Source organism: Erpetoichthys calabaricus, chromosome 2 (genome assembly GCF_900747795.2).
Source record: "Erpetoichthys calabaricus chromosome 2, fErpCal1.3, whole genome shotgun sequence".
Taxonomy (NCBI): Eukaryota; Metazoa; Chordata; class Cladistia; order Polypteriformes; family Polypteridae; genus Erpetoichthys; species Erpetoichthys calabaricus.
This window is the reverse complement of record NC_041395.2, coordinates 102,265,193-102,284,040: the sequence shown is the minus strand read 5'-3', so window position 1 is coordinate 102,284,040 and position 18,848 is coordinate 102,265,193.

Sequence of the window (18,848 nt, the reverse complement as noted above, 5' to 3'; positions counted from 1 at the left end):
ATAATTAATAGCAAATGTACAAAAAGATTATTCTAAAGTGAATTCAATGGAAACGTTAAAAGTTAAAAAGAAAAAGCAATGGTATTTGTAAAAAAAATGAGTTTGTAAAAAAACAGCCTTCTTATGTTGATCTTGTAATGGTTGATAGTGGAGAAAGAAATATAAAATAAATAGTAAAGCTCTCAGCATTAGTAAAGAAAAGCAGTATGTTTAAGGCCTCTAGCAGTGGTAACAGGTGCAAGGATACAAATTGTTATAAAATGCATCCAATTTTTTTGACACTTCCAATGATAGTTTTTTTCTAAGAATGTTATAATTTCTTTATTATTTTTTTTGTTTTGTTTTTTTAACCAGTCTAAAGACAAGTTTTCTCGTCAGCTATTCTGTTTTTTTTTTGTTGTTTTTTTTTTTTAAACAATCATAGCTGCTCAGTATTCGGTACGTTATGTTGCTGGCAGAAGAGTCTGGCATGTTAACAGAGTGAAAAAGAGGCACAAATGTCCTTTCACAACCTGTGGGGGGCTTCAATACTAAATTAAGCACCACAGTAAAATACATAATACAGTAACCACTCAGACTGTTACATTAGGTAGATTCTGCCCATTATCAATCACCTTGCAAGAAAAGTCTCTTTTGAATCGTAACTGTGATTTTTTTTTGTGTCACCACTTATCTACATGAACTGTGCAACCACAAGGGGGTGGTGTCACTGAGCCCCAAACCACAGACACAGTATCACCCAACACAGTCACAGGTTCAAATAAAGAATTTTATTTCTCACCAACATGTTTCTTAGTGAGCACAGCCCGAACACACAATTACAAAACACAAGAGTCATTCCACTCTCCTTCCTTCCTCCAAATGTGTCTTTGCAGTGGTCATACAGAGCGCTTCCAGGTCATATGGAAACCAGGGTAGTCTTCCCCTGACAGCGCCCTCTTGTGGCACCCAAGGTCTCTGACAGGACTGCTCTGAAATCCGTGTTTGACAAGTTTATCTATTAATATTTTACCTCGCCAATCATCCTGGCTGGGTTGCAGCTTCTTCTTTACTGTCCTTCCATGTTGGCCTCCCGGCCAGATAATAAGTCACTCTCCATCCCAGCCGGGATGCTAGTCCAGTCGCCTTGGTATTTACAACTGCTTTAAGATTTTGAGGTATGACATTATGTTCTTCCTTTTGTGATAAGATAAAATTGTTAGGAAATATTGCTGTAGTGATTTTGTGAGCACCACCATCCTTTATAATTGCAATCAAATGTGTTATCGGTGTTCAGTTTATATTGGAAGTGACAGTATCACTCCATATAGCTGCTCTGCAAATATGCAGTAATCTAAAAAATACTATGTTCAGTCAGGGTAACCACAGAAGCAAGATATACTGTAATTTAAATTTAGAGATTGAAATTACAATCGAGAAGAAACAGAATAGAAAGAGCCAAAGAAGATAAAAGGAAATCCTGCTGACAAACTATTCCTTACTAGACAAAGCTTTTACCCCATTGTCAGGTTTTTCAGGTGGGGTGGGAAAGTAAAAAGCATGGTTTTCCATGTTGCATGTTGGTAAGATACAGTATGTAAAAAACCATATACTTTATTACAAGGACTGTATTGCCCAAACTAAATCTAACTGTTATACTCTCATTATTTCTTCCAATGAAGGAAACACCAAGTCATTGTTTTCACTACTTAACAATATCACACAACCCCGTATTCTTTACCTTCTCACCTTTACTCAACTGAATTTTGCAATTCCCTTATGTCCTTTTTTAATGAAAAAATCCAGAAGATTCATCAGTCTCTTGGTACGGATTCCTCCAGTACTTTATTTGAATTTCACCCACCAACTCACTCATTTTCCTCTTTTCAACTTCCTACCTTCTCAGAAATCTTATATCTTGTCTGTAAGTCTAAGCCATCCACCTGTCAACTAGACCCCCTCCCTACAGTTGTAGTCAAAGCCTGCCTCCCCTCTCTGGTCCCTCTTATTTCTGCTATATTCCACTTTTCTCTCACTACTGGTACTGTTCCTTCATCTTTTAAAACTGCTGCAATAACCCCAATACTGAAAAAACCTGGTGCCGATCCGACTAATTTCCTATTTCTAATCTACCCTTCATTTCCAAAATTCTTGAAAAAATAGTGGCTGTTCAACTTCATTCTCATTTATCTCAAAATAATCTGTATGAACAGTTCCAGTCTGGTTTTCGTCCCCTCCACAGTACAGAAACAGCACTTATAAAAATGACTAATGACCTCCTTATGGCAGCTGATTCTGGTTTAATTACTATTCTCATCCTTCTTGATCTGAGTGCAGCATTTGACACTATTTGTCACACTACTCTTCTCAATAGATTACCTTCGATTGGCATTACCCACACTCCACTAGATTGGTTCAGATCCTACCTCTTAGGCCGCACTCAGTTTGTTCAGCTTAAAACTTTCACATCCCAACCCACCGCTGTTACTTCAGGTGTGCCCCAGGGCTCTGTCCTGGGGCCCCTCCTTTTCATTATTTACTTCCTTTCCCTTGGCAATATCTTTCGTAAATATAACATTAGCTTCCACTGTTATGCTGATGATACCCAGCTCTATCTCACTAGCAAACCTACTGCTTCCTTTCCACCCTCCTCACTTACTGACTGCATAGCAGAAATCAAATCCTGGTTTTCTTCAAATTTTCTTAATTTAAATACTGACAAAACTGAGGTTCTCCTCATTGGTACAAAATCAGCATTATCCAAAACTGATCACTTTTCATTTGTTTTGAGTCAGGTTAAGAGTCTGGGTGTCATTCTTGACAGTACTTTATCCTTTCAGTCCCACATCAATAACACTTCCCGGTCTGCATATTTCCACTTGTGTAATATTAATCATATTCACCCCTCTCTCACTCCCCACACCACTGCTATCCTCGTTCATAGCCTTGTCACTTCTCATCTGGATTATTGCAATTCCCTTTTCTTTGGTCTTTCTCGCAAATCTCTTTATACGCTTCAACTGGTCCAGAATTCAGCTGCCCGCATCATTACTAGAACCCCCTCTATTCACCATATCACTCCCGTTTTGCAGCAGCTTCATTGGCTTCTAGTTCAGTTCCGAATTCAATTCAAAATTCTCCTACTAACTTTTAAGGCTATCCACAACCTTGCCCCTCCATATCTGTCTGACCTCCTCCATATTGCCATTCCCTCCCATACCCTTAGATCCTCTTCCTCCATCCACTTGACTGTCCCCTTCGTCCGTCTTACCACTATGGGGAGCAGAGCATTCTGTTGCTCAGCAACCCAGCTTTGGAACTCACTACCAGCTGAGCTTAGAAATATTGAATCATTTTCACTTTTGAAATCCATCCATCCATCCATCCATTTTCCAACCCGCTGAATCCAAACACAGGGTCACGGGGGTCTGCTGGAGCCAGTCCCAGTCAACACAGGGCGCAAGGCAGGAACCAGTCCTGGTTTTTGAAATCTAAACTTAAAATTAATTTGTTTAAGACTGTTTTTTCTCTTTGATTACCATTGCTCTGTCTGATTTTAACTTTTGTATTTTACTATTGTTTATGATCTGGGTTTTGTCTATTGTTCGGTGTCCTTGAGTGTTTAGAAAGGCCCCTACAAATAAATAAAATGTATTATTATTATTATTATTATTATTATTATTATTATTATTATTATTATTAAATGGAAGTTCACTGTTCTCTGTACACTTGACAATACAACTGCTGCTACTACTACTACTTCTACTGCTGCTTAACTCACTTCTTCAACCAATGCTAATGATTATATTTCCAGAGAGAAACCCTTTAATCCCTATTTAAGGGTGATCTGCTTATGCCCCAGAACCACTCTCAAGATTGGGGTACCCCATACAAGTACAGCAATACTAGCTCAGAGAGACATGAACTGAATCTCTAAGCCCTGAAGGACCTTGAATTAAGATCAGGCCTGCATAGCAGCCTTAGTGCTTCCTGCTGTTTATTGTGTTCATAAAAGGACCCATCTGTTCACAGTTGGTACCTTTTTTGACCTGTCAGCCTAGGTAAATTGAAATAAGCTTATCTATCTTGTATCTTTGAAAAATGAATGTTCAAAGTCACATTCACATTTGTACAGTAACTTGTTTCTGTGTGTGGATGGGTCCAACCTTTTGTCTTGCAAATTCCTGCTAGCTACAGTATGTGCAGTATTTCTGCTGTAAACTCTGATATGATCTTACTAGTGCATTTTAGACTCTGAAAATAACATCCCGTCATTTGTATTTGATAGTACTGAATGGAAAATTTGTTATTTCCAAATTAAAATTCTACACAGAAATTGATGGAAGACTTTCTGTGCCAAAATGAACTGAAATACAATGTGAAAAATATATTTATTTTGGCACTTTTTTTAAATGTCACAATCAAAAAGAAATCAACAAAATGGTCCGTTGCTGTTCAGTATGACACACAATATTTGTACCAGTATGAAATGCAATGCAAAGGCTATTATATTTTCATTCATCTCCATTCAATTATACACTGAGTGTACCTCAACTAAACATATAGCAGGCTAGTTACATTTCTTTATTTCTCCATGTCTTAATGCTGACTGGTCTTTCATTTTCATTTAGTTTGGCACAATTAGCGTATGGTGTTATTGAAAAAAAAACAATGCACTCCAATGTGTGCCATATTGAAAAGCAATTAATCAACTGATTGAATTATTTTTAATTATGGTAGAAAAATATTGTACTAAAATTAAATGCACAACATGAATACATTTCAGCATATTGTGCATGTCAAACTAAATTTGACTTTGGCACCAGTAGTGTTCCACAGAAATATTTTTATATTGGTTTATGTGAACTTATTTTCAAACATATATATATATATATATATATATATATATATATATATATATATTATAACAAGGCGCTATATAAATGCCTGACCCGACACAGATGGACACGGGAGGCACGTATAAAATAAATAGACTTTTATTGTTCTTCACCTGTGGGGTACGTCTTCCCCATAGGCACAACACAGTCCCAAGTGTACAAGAACACCAATAAGCACACCTCACTCCTCTCTTTCGGCACCACCACCACCACCACCACCACCACTCCTCCTCCTCCTCCTCCTCTAAGCTTTGTCCTCCTCCTCCTGACTCTGGCCATTGAGTGGTGGTTGCTGGATCCTTTTATTAGGCACCCGGAAGTGCTCCAGGTGCTTGATTGCTGACATCCGGCTGCACTTCCGGGTTTGGCGAAACTAGTGCCCAGAAGGGCCTAGCAGCTCCTGCTGCAGCACCTCTTGGCAGCGCCTGCAGAACCCAACAGGGCTGCACCAAACTCCAACCCCTATGAAGCCCTGCGGGAGTCCGAGGCACCACTGCAACCCAGGGAGGCTGCCATCCAGCGTCCAAGGGGAGATATTGGGTTTCCCATGCTTGCTCCTCTGGAACATATGCTGCAGGGCCGTATATATATATACCTGAATATCAGAGTGAGCAGGTAATTAGTATAAAGCTATATTTTCTATATGTATTCTGCATACTGTGTGAAGTAACAAAATAAAATACACACATACGGAATTAGACGCTAAAGAAAGGGTAACACGTTATTATTAAATGTAGCAAAATATTGTGTAAAAGCAGTGACGGTGAGTTTATCATTTGTAAAAAGATATTTTTAATATTCCACTAAATATTTTTTTATTGATCGTTTTACTTACAGTACTGACAAAAGGCGCAATGTTGAGTTTCTAATCAAGCTACTTTGCCCACAGTTGCAGTTTTTTTTGTTTTGTTTTAAATACTAAAGATGTCATAAATGTCCAATTATAAAAGCAAACAATAATGCTAGAAAAGAAAAATATTGAATGACTGGGTGAAAATGAATGCTCTCCCTGACAGACTTCAGATAAGCACTTCTTCAGCAACCTGTAAGTAACCAGAAGCCATTGCAATCCATACTGTACTTTTTTTATTATACAAAACGTAAGTATCTCAAATGTTTAACTGATAATTGAAAGTAAATGTTTATACAGATTTTACTTAGATAACCCTCGACCACAAGGATTGACAATATATGCACTTTTCCCTTTTCCTTTTTATTTTTAATGTTGTAACATATACCATAATAAAATATTGATGTTTCCTCAAACTGCAAGACCCCTATTGAAATTTTCTGTTTAATAGGCCTGTTTATGAAGTAATGTCACACTTTTAGTTACAATCCTGCTGTACCACTTGTCAGCAACTTGTACATTAATGTAATGTGCTTTGTCATGCTGTTGCTGTTGATTAATATACCTATTCCTGGAGAACTATATGCAATAACGAGTTACATGAATTAATACTTTCGTTTTCAAACAGAGGTCTCTTTGTTCTCCTTAAAGTCTGTTTTATAAATGTTAACTGGAGTTCTTCTTCAAGATGAGATAATAATCCTGCAGCAGAAACAATTAATTCTGATACTGTGAATTAAAAAAGTCAAGTTCATTGCAGATAAAAGCCGCCTATGGGAATCTGTTACAGTAGCCGAGCATAATTTACTGCAGTGTCGTTAGAACTGGTTAGATAATTACTAGATATGTCGAGGTTCACAATTCCTGCTTTCCAGATGCAGAAATTAACCAAGACAGATCATTTGAAGAATAGCCATTCTCCATGCTGATAAGAAGAAAGCAGAGACACAGCATATGTACGGTAACTATTGCTGTGTTTTTATATATTAATATATAGAGATATGTGTTTACACACACACACTTATAAAGTGGTAGAACCTGTGGTTTCTAAAACTCTGTGTAATTCCTTTGTCCCTGAGATTTTAATGACAGAGCAAAAGAGCAATGTGCTGTTTTAAAACTCCTGGCGTAGCTTTTTCACATACAGTTACAGATAAAGCAAGAAAAACAAAAAGAAAAGAATAGCATTTTTTATAGAATTTTATTTCAAATATTTTAATCAATACATGATCATTTTTACAATTTATTATAAGCATATACTTAAATGAAGTTGTAACAATGGATTATTAAAAGCTTAAGGAAAGGGACTGAAGATAACTAAATGGTTAACTAAATGTGGCTTAAAGCTTGGGCGCGTGAGTCTTTTGCCTCATCTAGAGGAGCCACCAAGATAGCGGCTAAGGTTAAAATGAAATAAATGTGTAATGAACATTCCCTTAAAAAGCGAGAACAAACTAGTGAGAAAGCCCAAACACCTCTATTATGAAGCGGTGATAAGATCAATGAGAAAACCTGTAGGACACCCCTGTTAATGAAGTGATGTTTAGAATGATGGAAGATTCAACGTGTATATGAACTTAATGGTGGCTGTAGTCGATTGGCTAAGATTATGGAATGCTGCATATTAAGAGTCAGATAACATGATGTTCTAGATAAGGTAATGGTACTAGAAATGTATAAAAGGGAATATATTGTATTAATGATCACTCACTCCATGGACTGAGACATTTGTGCATATCTATCTGCACATAAGGAATTGTTCTGCATTTTCATCTGGTCTTCAAGAATGATTTATTTGAATGCAAAGAAAAGTTTTTTCCACAACAAGAACTTCATGAATTTTCACTGGGTTCTCGAGTGTCCTTCTACATCTCAAACATGAACATGATAGGTTTGTCAATGACACTAAACTGGCCTAATATGAGAAGGTGTATGAGCTTGGAAGAGAACACTGTGATGGCTTATGACCTGCCAAAGGGTGGTTACTGTCTTAATTCAAATGCTAGTCGGATTGGTTATAGCACAAGGAATTTTTAAATCAATAAAACTTGTTCAGTAGAAGCATGAATGGATGTGGTGCCAAGTATATGTGTGATTGAACTGCAGAATGAAAGGATAATGACTGACCATGTCATGCAGGAGCTGGAAAGGTAGATTATAAAGTTCAAATAACAAGTCTAAAAGCTGCTCTCTGAATTATAATGTGGTATCAGGGAGTTTCATGCCCTTCAAGACTATACTAATATTTTTTTTTGTTTACCTTGTCAGTAAACCCTTAAAACAAAACTGAGCCATGATTAAAAAAAAATCAAAAAACAGCTTGTTTAGAAAAGTAATTTTATTTTCAATTCCACTTTAACATATGCCCTTTAAATAAGGAGACTCAAAAGGTTTTGGGGATGGCCACCCCCTATACTGAAAATGTAATCGAGCTCAAAACAGAACTGAATACAGAAGGGAACAAAAAGGCATTTATATGGTGAAGACAGAAAGGGGATGATCCAGGGTGGCTGGAAGAGGAAGTGGTCTCTTGATAGGTGGTTTCTGAGAGGGAAGGTGTCATCATAGGGTGGGTTGGAGGTGACGTCACTATTTGGTTGATTCTTCTGCTGGTCTACAGAGAGACAGATGGATAGATGACAGCGCTAACCCTTGGTCTGGCCGAGACACAATTCTTGAGCCTATCAACCTTCTCCCATGCGCATGTGTGTGATAGCCCCTTATTAGCAAATTTTCAACAGTCTTAAAACTGTTTAAATGGAAGTCTAGTACTTACAATGGGAACATCAGCCATGCGCTGCAATGAAATCTAAAAAAAGAAACCTTACCTTACTGTTACCTTATTTTGGTTTCTTTTTCTGTGTTTATATCTATATGTATATTTACTGCGTCTACATATTTCTATCTACTGCATCTATATATATATAATATACAGTAGTTTAATGAAAGCTGTCTGTTCACATACAGTACCTTCATCCATCCATTTTCCAAACCGCTGAATCCGAACACAGGGTCATGGGGTCTGCTGGAGCCAATCCCAGCCAACACAGGGTGCAAGGCAGGAATCAATCCCAGGCAGGGCGCCAAGCCACTGCAGGACACACACACACACACACCAAGCACACACTAGGGCCAATTTGGAACCGCCAATCCACCTAACCTGCATGTCTTTGGACTGTGGGAGGAAACCATACAGTACCTGCAAATGGGAAATAGATAAATGTTTATTCAGTAAAGAAAAACATAAGAAGAAATTTAGAGACGTAACTTCTAAGCTATTGAATCTTATTGGTTGTGTAATTGAAATGAAGTAATCAAGTATAAGAAAAGTGGGGAGCAAGTAAACAAACTCAGGAAAGAGGAAAGGAGTGAAAAGCCAGATTAAATAGGAAATACAGTAGCAAATAAAGTGGGAGATACAAGTTTTATTAATCTTTCAGTGCTTTAAGAATGTGTTGCCTGAGTTTGAAATGGGGCGTAGGATATCCTTTTTAGATATATTTGAAACCCTATGACCCAGTCCTGATTCAAAAAAGTGAAATATTTTACAAATATTTCAGTGAGATTGTTGTTCCTAAATGTTTTCTAAAACAGTCCCCCTGCTTCATGTATGTAGATAGCATGACCTTTTCTACAAAAATGTAGTTAATTATGTTTTAATATAGGCAGCATTATTGTAAACATTTTTGCATGCGATTCATTAGAATGTGCCGGTGAGGTGAGTAGTTCTGTATTGTGAAAAGAGCAGCAAACAAGAAGTTCACATAAATAAGGTACTCACTTAAGCACTAGTGTATTTGATCAGTTTGTAAAATGATGTTACATTAATTGACCTGTGGAAAAAATAAGTTGTGTGTTTGGGGGAATAGGAATTAGTGAAATGTGCTTTGGAATTTTATTCTAGCATCCATCCATCCATTTTCCAACCAGCTGAATCCGAACACAGGGTCACGGGGGTCTGCTGGAGCCAATCCCCGCCAACACAGAGCAGGAACCAATCCCGGGTAGGGTGCCAACCCACCGCAGGACACACATCCACACACCAAGCACACACTAGGGCCATGTAGAATCGCCAATCCACCTAACCTGCATGTCTTCGGACTGTGGGAGGAAACCGGAGCGCTCAGAGGAAACCCACGCAGACACGGGGAGAACATGCAATCTCCACGCAGGGTGGACCCGGGAAGCAAACCCAGGTCTCCTAACTGCGAGGCAGCAGCGCTACCACTGTACCACCGTGCCGCTTTTATTCTAGCATTCAAATTACAATTTATTCTTCCTTGGTCAAATATTCTGGAGTCATCTCTTAGTCTGAGTGAAGGAAATGTTCACAGTATGAGAAAAATATTCACTCCTATCTGTATGCTTCATTATGTAAAGTTGCTTGATTGTTGCAGCTGAAAAAAACTAAATGTTTAGGTTGCCTGAGATAGAAAGAGTAAAGAATACCACTGTGCTTTATGGTAAAGTTTTTAGTTGCAAAAACTTTATGATAAGACTTACAGTATGTCAAAAAATTGAAAAGTAGCTGATGACACACCAACTGTAAATTCCGGAGATGGATGTAAACTGGTAATTTGGTTGACAAACTGACTTCTGAAGCAGGAGGAAGCACTCTTACAAATCTAGAAATATATCTTGTATGGGTCAGATAAACAGGGTAGGAGGGGAAAACACTTCTTCCATTACATTAGTTTACATCCCGATCGACTGAACTGCCATTATGGCTGTCACTGAAGAAGATTTGCTGCTATGAATCCTTTTCTCCTCCCCAATGCATTTATGTACACTCTTAAAAATAATAGTTATTTAATGTAATTTTATAGTTCTTTACTGGGTTGCTCATAAAATTATTATTTGACAAAGCACCATTCTGTTCTGGGAAGGGTTAACTGCGTGTGATGTTGCTTCTTTGTGCTTTGAAAAACATCCTAATATGCAGAAAAAACAAACTGAAATCTTTAATGTATGGTACACTACCTGGCAGGATAGTAACAGATTAAGAAAACCTGGACTTAATCTGTGTTATAGTAAGAAATAATCCTTTTAAATTCATGACACTTTGGTATTTCACAAATCTGCTGCTATCTCTTCATGGATATTTACTGTATGGAGCTTATTATAGATCTCTATAATAAAATTAAGGTTCTTTATGGGACCTTCATGTTGATGGGTATTTTGGGAACCAAAAATGGTTCCCTTATGACATTGCTCTGAAGAACCACTCTGGCAACTTTATTTTTAAAACTGTACAGTATGAATTAAGTGTGCCTTAAGTTATTGGTATTCTACCTTTCTATTTAACTAGCATGGTTCATTATCAGGTTCATTAACAAATTTAATTCCTATAAGCTGCACTTCAAAATTAAATCTACATCCTATCATTAGTAATTTTTACAGGTTTTGAGCACATAGAATGATTCCCCTGATTAATTAAACAATTTTGAATCTAAGATATGACATGGCCTGAATGTGTTGTCCAATGCAGGATATTCTGAGACAGCGAAAGATTTGGGTAAACACTGTTCTTCCTATTTATTGTGAAGCTGTGTGACCGAAGAGTAACATGTGGAGAGGCGCTTTACTGATCCTACTGATATACAGTATATTAGATCCTGTGAAGTGTTTTGATCAGCTTCACTGTTTCTCTCATTTTTCCTCTAGATCTCTCTCTCATACACTTGATTCTCCTCCTGATCTGATTTATATGCAATGTAGGTAGATAGTCTGGGACATCTGTCTTAAGGTTGAAGTGGAAGACTGGCTTGCCTCAAACATGCATCCTCTCAAGGGGGAGAAAAAAAACACATTTGTTAGATTTATGACTAGTGAACCGGGCCCTTTACGTGTTTTTCTGAAAGATTTCCCTGAAACTGAGCTCTGATTAATGGTCATATGACTGAATAAATGATTGCTTTTAACTTTCTTCTTTTAACCAATTTCAAACAACATCAACTGAACTAGCAGCACACATAGCATATTCTAGCATTATCATTATCACATCAGAATGAAAACTTTCAGATTTGTTTGGTGTTTGTTTGCTCTGCATTAGCAAAACTGAACTTGAAAAAGGTTAATAATCTGCAGCCAGGAAGAGGGATTTGACGAAAACCTTGTGGGAGGAACTATGTGTAAGAAATGTAATCACAGTTGAACAGGGACTGCTTCAGACAGATGGCAAAAACATGTCATGTTCAAGTAAGCTTGACAAGGAATCATTCACTAGCTATTAAAGTAGCAAATCTGCCAATTAGGATTTAGGTGTTGGAGAGTTGATTACATACATGGGTTAATTAAGAACGTAACAGGCCACACAAATAATGCCATTTTGCACTTTTTGCTCAACTTGATGTTTTTAGAACCTTTTTCTAAATCCTGTTACTTTTCATTTTAATTATAATATTTCTTAAATATCTTTTTCTGTCTGTTTATTTCATGCATCTCACATAGAATTAACTCATTCCAAGCTCACTGATTCCAGCTAATGTGTTATCAAGAATGTTTCTATGTTCAAAGTCCGCTGTGGTGTTTAGTGGTTGGAATTGTTAAGTATACACCATTATGAAACAGGCACAAGCTCAGATTTTCATGGTGAAGAGTCTCTAAAGTCAAGTCAATGAGGCCAGCATGTGTTGCATTTACAGCAGTTCATTTTAAAGACATATTGTGAAATGAGAACATTATTCACATTATCGGGGTTATACCGTTCCATGGTCATTGTTCAACTGCTTATTAGGATGAATCACTTGGTCCAGCAAAAAAGGGAAGTGAAGGGAAGCATGTTCTGTATCAACAGAGTTATTTAAATAGAGATAAGTGTGAAATGCAGTTGACAGGTTTTACTGCGGGTCTGCTGGAGGCACCTGCTACTTGGAACTCTAATATGCTCTCTCTTTAAATTTGAGAGTCTTTCTCACAGATTGCACTCTGTTACTTTCAAAAAGATTTTTTTATCATTGTCATTTTTTTTAACATGCAGTGTCATAGCCAAAGGGAAACATTTTGGGGTCTGGAGGACTGTCCTCTTCTAAAATATCTGTTTGTTCATTGATAGAGTTTTATATAAAAGGAAAAAAAATGACAGTAACCACAAGAGGCCACAGGAGCCTGCTGTGAGGTATTAGATAACGATGCAGCTTTGCAATGGGAGAAATACAATAAAAAAGGAAAGAGATGTGTGGCACAGGAGATACTGCTTTTGTATCACGGTTCCAGGGACGTACTTTCAAATCCTACTCGCAACAAAGCATTGCCTGTTAATATACTCCCAACTCCACACTCAATTTAATGATGTCCAAAAAATGCTTCCTGGGTAATTCCAGTGATAACTTTCAGGGATGAGAATGGTCTTGGAAACTTTTCTTGGAGCTCTTCTAGAACTCAACTATCCTGTCCAGGTATCCCTTGTAAGTGCTGTCAGGGATCGTCTGTTGTCCCGACCGAGGTCAAGTACTGATCTCTTGCCAGGAAGGGAGGCCAGAAGAATGCAGGCATCAGAGGAGTTGGCCTTTCTGAAACATATACTCCCCCAATACTCTGGAGAGCAGCATTCTTGTCTCTTTGCCCTTACTTTTCAACCTACAGCCATTATGGAAAATGTAGTCCCAAGCTGCAGTCTGGTGGTACGCTATGCCTACCACCAAGGGGAACTGCGGGGTGGAACCATCTCTGCCTTCTAGAGACTTCTGCCTGACCCAGAAGTGCTTCAATTGAACTATGCCCTGGCACGAGAAGTACTCGTGGGTCTTAGATAAAGGGAACCACCCTTCCACATCTAGTCGAGTCAGAGCTTCAAGGAAGGAAGGCGACACTCACCGGAGGGTGGTGGACAGAAAGAAATGAGAGACCAAAGAGCAAGTATTTATTATTGGCTGTGCTAATTGTCCTCTTAAGAGCTGTGTGGCGTGAGAAAAGCTTACTGGAAGGGTTTACCACAGTAAAAAATCCTTTGGTGTTGGGTGTTTTGTGTCTGGGGTTTGGAGGCTTGACAGCACCCAATACTGTTCACATCCGGCAGTGAAGAATCTCAGTTCTCTATTAACAGAACAGGCAGCCTGCTGGTCACCCTTTTCTCTATAGTGGATAGCAGATGGTCATACATAACATAAAAGTGCCACTCTTCTGTCACCTTTCATACTTGGAAACTACTGCTCCATTGACCAGTGTCAATATATATTTTGACCATCACATGAGTATCTCCCACATATATTTTGGATTTCTCTCCTATAATACTAATATTATTGTGAGACTTTTCTGATATAAAAAGAGACATTTTGATGTAAGGCAGTTATTTCAGATAATTAAGGCAGATTTTTTGAAGTAAGGTAATTATATTGACTAATTTTGGTGCTGGATAGTGCAGTGTGTTACCTGTTGATTAGCATATGCAGGTAAGTGTTTCACTATATTCTGCTCATATGACAATAATGATGTTATAAACCTTAAATTTACAAGGTGTAATACCTTTTGGAGGTGGCTGTTTTGCAACAAGAGTTGACATTGCCAGTGCATAATCTACCATGGCTGGGCTCCAGTTTGGAATCAAATTACATGACTTGATGTTCCTATAATCAGCACCTGCTCCACAATAACTAAATCTGATCATTACCTTATGAATAATTTAATACCATTAACAGTTTTAACAAACTGAAAAACTAGGCAGAAATCTATTGATGATTATGTGCACAGATATACAGTTGTGAACTTTCTATCTATATATTGTTATGACCTACTCTAGATCTACTTGGTAAACTAAGCTTGTTTTCCTTAATTTGGTGCAGATGATTTAATTGGGACCTGTCCTAATTACTCACCTATTGAATTGCCCACTGTTATTAAATCATTTGGGTTTGTGGGTTGGGTGTAAGTATAAAAAAGAAGCTTGTTTGGGTTTAGTGAGTGAGTGAGTGAGTGAGTGAGTGAGTGAGTGAGTGAGTGAGTGAGTGAGTGAGTGAGTGAGTGAATGAGTGAAGAAGAAGAAGAAGAAGAAGAAGAAGAAGAAGAAGAAGAAGAAGAAGAAGTAGTAGTAGTAGTAGTAGTAGTAGTAGTAGTGTGATAGTTTGGGCTTAACAGAGTAAGGTATGGAAAGTTAGGGCTGGATTGTTCTGGCTTTTGGTTTCTTTTTTTTTGTTGTAAGTTCACCATTCAGGTGATAAATGTGGGTAGAGTATCTATCTACGTAAACTTTGTTTAGCAAGATAGCAAACTTAGTGTTGTCCTCCTGCCCTACTTCTGTTTTGTGTGTAACTGTCTCCATATCTGGTGAGGTTTTCTTTTTGACAATAAGTAGAGTCTGTTTTTATTGAGCTGGTTTAGTTATTTTTTTTTCTGGGTTTTGTCTCCCGCTTTCTCACTTGTGTGCGGCCTATTTATATATCCCTAGGCCTTGGGTAGGCCGTAACAATATTGCATGAGAATTTGTGTTTTATTATAAATATTATATTTGGGGAATGTGGAATGGGCATGAGGGCGGCACGGTGGCGCAGTGGGTAGTTCTGCTGCCTCGCAGTTGGGAGACCTGGGGACCCGGGTTCGCTTCCCAGGCCCTCCCTGCGTGGAGTTTGCATGTTCTCCCCGTGTCTGCGTGGGTTTCCTCCGGGTGCTCCGGTTTCCTCCCACAGTCCAAAGACATGCAGGTTAGGTGGATTGGCGATTCTAAATTGGCCCTAGTGTATGCTTGGTGTGTTTGTGTGTGTCCTGCGGTGGGTTGGCACCCTGCCCGGGATTGGTTCCTGCCTTGTGCCCTGTGTTGGCTGGGATTGGCTCCAGCAGACCCCCATGACCCTATGTTCGGATTCAGCGGGTTGGAAAATGGATGGATGGATGGATGGAATGGGCATGGTGCTGGGCGGAATTGAATCAGTTATTTGAATACAGCTTTACAATACCCTTAAAAGTATTCACCCTCTTGGAAGCATTCACATTTTGTTGTTATACAACACTGAATCTCAGGGAATTTAATTTAGCTTTTTTGATACTGATCAATTGAAGAAAAACTCTACACCATCAAAGTGAAAACAGATCTCTGCATAATGATCTAAATTAATTACAAATATCCATCCATCCACATTCTTAACCTGCTTTTTCAGGGCAGGGTCCTGGGGCATCTGGAGCCTACCCCACTGATCAATTGAAGAAAAACTCTACACCATCAAAGTGAAAACAGATCTCTGCATAATGATCTAAATTAATTACAAATATCCATCCATCCACATTTTTAACCTGCTTTTTCAGGGCAGGGTCCTGGGGCATCTGGAGCCTACCCCAGTAGTCATCAGACACAAGAGAGGACCTGAACAGGGTACAAGTCCTTTGCTGGACAAACAATCACACACTAGGGACAGTTAGACAACAATTATTCACCTAATATAAAACACAAAATAACTGATTGCATTAATACAGTGTTTACCCCTGTTAATATGACACAGACTTATACTTATCACTGGTGCAGCTAATAGGATTTAGAAGTCACATCATTAGTTCAATGTAGATCACCTGTCTGTAGTCAAAGTTGGTCATTTAATTGTATTATAAGTGCAACTTGTCTCAAATGTCCAATTTTTGGTGAGTCAGTATGATGACCTAACCTACACAATGAACATTAAAGAGCACTCCAGGCAACTCTCTGAAAAGGTGATTGAAAAGCACAAGTCAGGCGATGGATACAAGAATATATTCATGTCATTGAATATCCCTTGGAGTCCAGTAAAATCAATTATTAATAACAGGGAAGAGTGTGGCACAACTATAAATCGACCTAGAGTAGGCTGTCCACAAAAACTGTGTGACCATGTAAGAAGAACTCTAGTAAGAGAACTATGATAACTTTGAAGGAGTTATAAACCTCAATGGCTGAGATTGGAGAGACTGTGCATATAACAGATGTTGCTTGGTTGCTTTATGGGAGAGTGGCAAAAAGAAAGCCACTCACTAAAAATGGATAAAGAGTTGCCAGAAGGCACATTGGGGACTCTAAAGTCAGCTGGAAGGCGGTTCTACAGTTTGTTGAGACCAAAATTAAAGTTTTTGGCCAACAGACTAAGCCAAACACTAAATGTTATCAAAAACACACAGTATGAAAAGCATGGTGGTGGTAGCAGAATCATGCTGAGGAAATGCTTCTCTGCAGCAGACCCTTGAAGACTTGTGAGGGTAGAAGGTAAAATGAATACAGCAAAATATATCTAAATCATGGAAGAATGCCTCATGGATTTTGTAAGAAATCGATGCCTTAGGAGAAGATTTGTTTTCCAGCAAAACAAAAACAACAAGCATAAAGCCAAGGCTACACAAGAATGGCTTAAAATCAACAATGTTAATGACCTGCAGTGGACGAGTCAGAGTCCAGATCTCACTCCAATTAAGTATTTCTGGTTGGATTTGAATAGTGGTGTTGAATTATGATCCCCATACAACCTGACAGAGCCTGGGAAGTTTTTCAAAGAAGAATGGGAGAAAATTGCAGTGTCCAGATGTGCAAAGATGACAGAGAGAACCTGTGCACCCAGACTCAATGTTGGAATGGCTGCCAAAGGTGCATCTCCTAAAGGGATGACTACTTGAGTGATCAATTATTGTGTGTTTTGTATTTGTAAATAATTTAGATTATTTTTCATTTTGACATTAAAGGCTCTTTTTATGTTCATCAATGCAAAAAAAACAAATTAAATCCAATGTGGTTTAATATTACATAACAATAAAATGTGAAAATTTCCAAGGGAGTGAATACTTTTTATAGGCACTGTATATTCCAACATTTATTAAATAGTCTGGAAATCTAAATGGTTTTGCATTTAACCTCCTCTCTATCCTTTTTCTGAACCCATATTTTTCCATTTGAAAAGACGTGCAGGTTAGGTGCATTGGCAATCCTAAATTGTCGCTAGTGTGTGCTTGGTGTGTGTGTGTGTGTGTCCCCTGTGGTGGGCTGGCACCCCGCCCGGGGTTTGTTCCTGCCTTGCTCCCTGTGTTGGCTGGGATTGGCTCCAGCAGACCCCCGTGACCCTGTGTTAGGATATAGCGGGATGGACAATGACTGACTGACTGACTATTATTTCAACATAATGCATTTGTAGACAACAAGGATGTAGGAAATTGAATGAAAGGTAAAAATGTACAAAGCTAAATTCTGATAAGTGATTATTAAAATAAACAACCAGATTTATCTATAGTGTTTATTAGTTCCAATGACGTTATTTCTGTATTTTTTTCTTGACTCCTTCACAATTACATCTTTATTTTATAAGGCTTTAGCAAACATCCAGCTTGTATTATAGTTGTCTAGCACTGTCACTGACGCCACCCATTACACCATATACAAGCTGTAGAAGGTTCAGTTGTACACAGTGCATAGCTTTAACAAAGTAGAAGCCATCTTCTTCTTCTTTCACCTGCACCCATTAGGGGCTGCCAGAGCAGATCATCTTTTTCCAAATCGTAGAAGCCATTTGATATAAATGTTCTAAAGAAAAGTAGTATTTCTTTATAGATAAAAGAAAGGTTTTGGTGGCTCTGAGGCTAAAGATCTGTGCTGGTATCCAGAAGGTTGCCGGTTCGAATCCCCGTCACTGCCAAAAGAGATCCTACTCTGCTGGGTCCTTGAGCAAGACCCTTAACCTGTAATTGTTCCAGGGGCGCTGTACAATGGCTGACCCTGTGTCTGACCCCAAGGGGTATGCGAAAACCAACAAATTCCTAATACAAGAAATTGTATAAGGCGAAATAAAGAACAAAAAAAAATTACTATTTCCATGTGGCTATTAAATGGTTGTTTGAGAAAAGGTGAACAATCCATTTGACATATAACAAAAAGGAGGAGCAAGCAGAGGCAAAGCCACCAAACAAAATCTAAGTAAGGGAGTCACTCAGAGGAGCTGAGCATTTCAAACAACACATTTAAAAAGAGTACATTAGCAGAGCTGAACATATAGACAGAGGTCAACAGCAAGAACTGCATCCTCCAAACAATTGCTTTGAAGAAGAGGGTCAGGGAACAGGGCTTAAGTCTTCAGATGGTTGTTAAACGAGAGACTGTTATGCACAGAAAATGTGGTGAGAATTTGAGAAATGAATAAAATTCTTCACACAAGTGAGCTGCAGCTGCCAAATGTGATTTCAAAGAA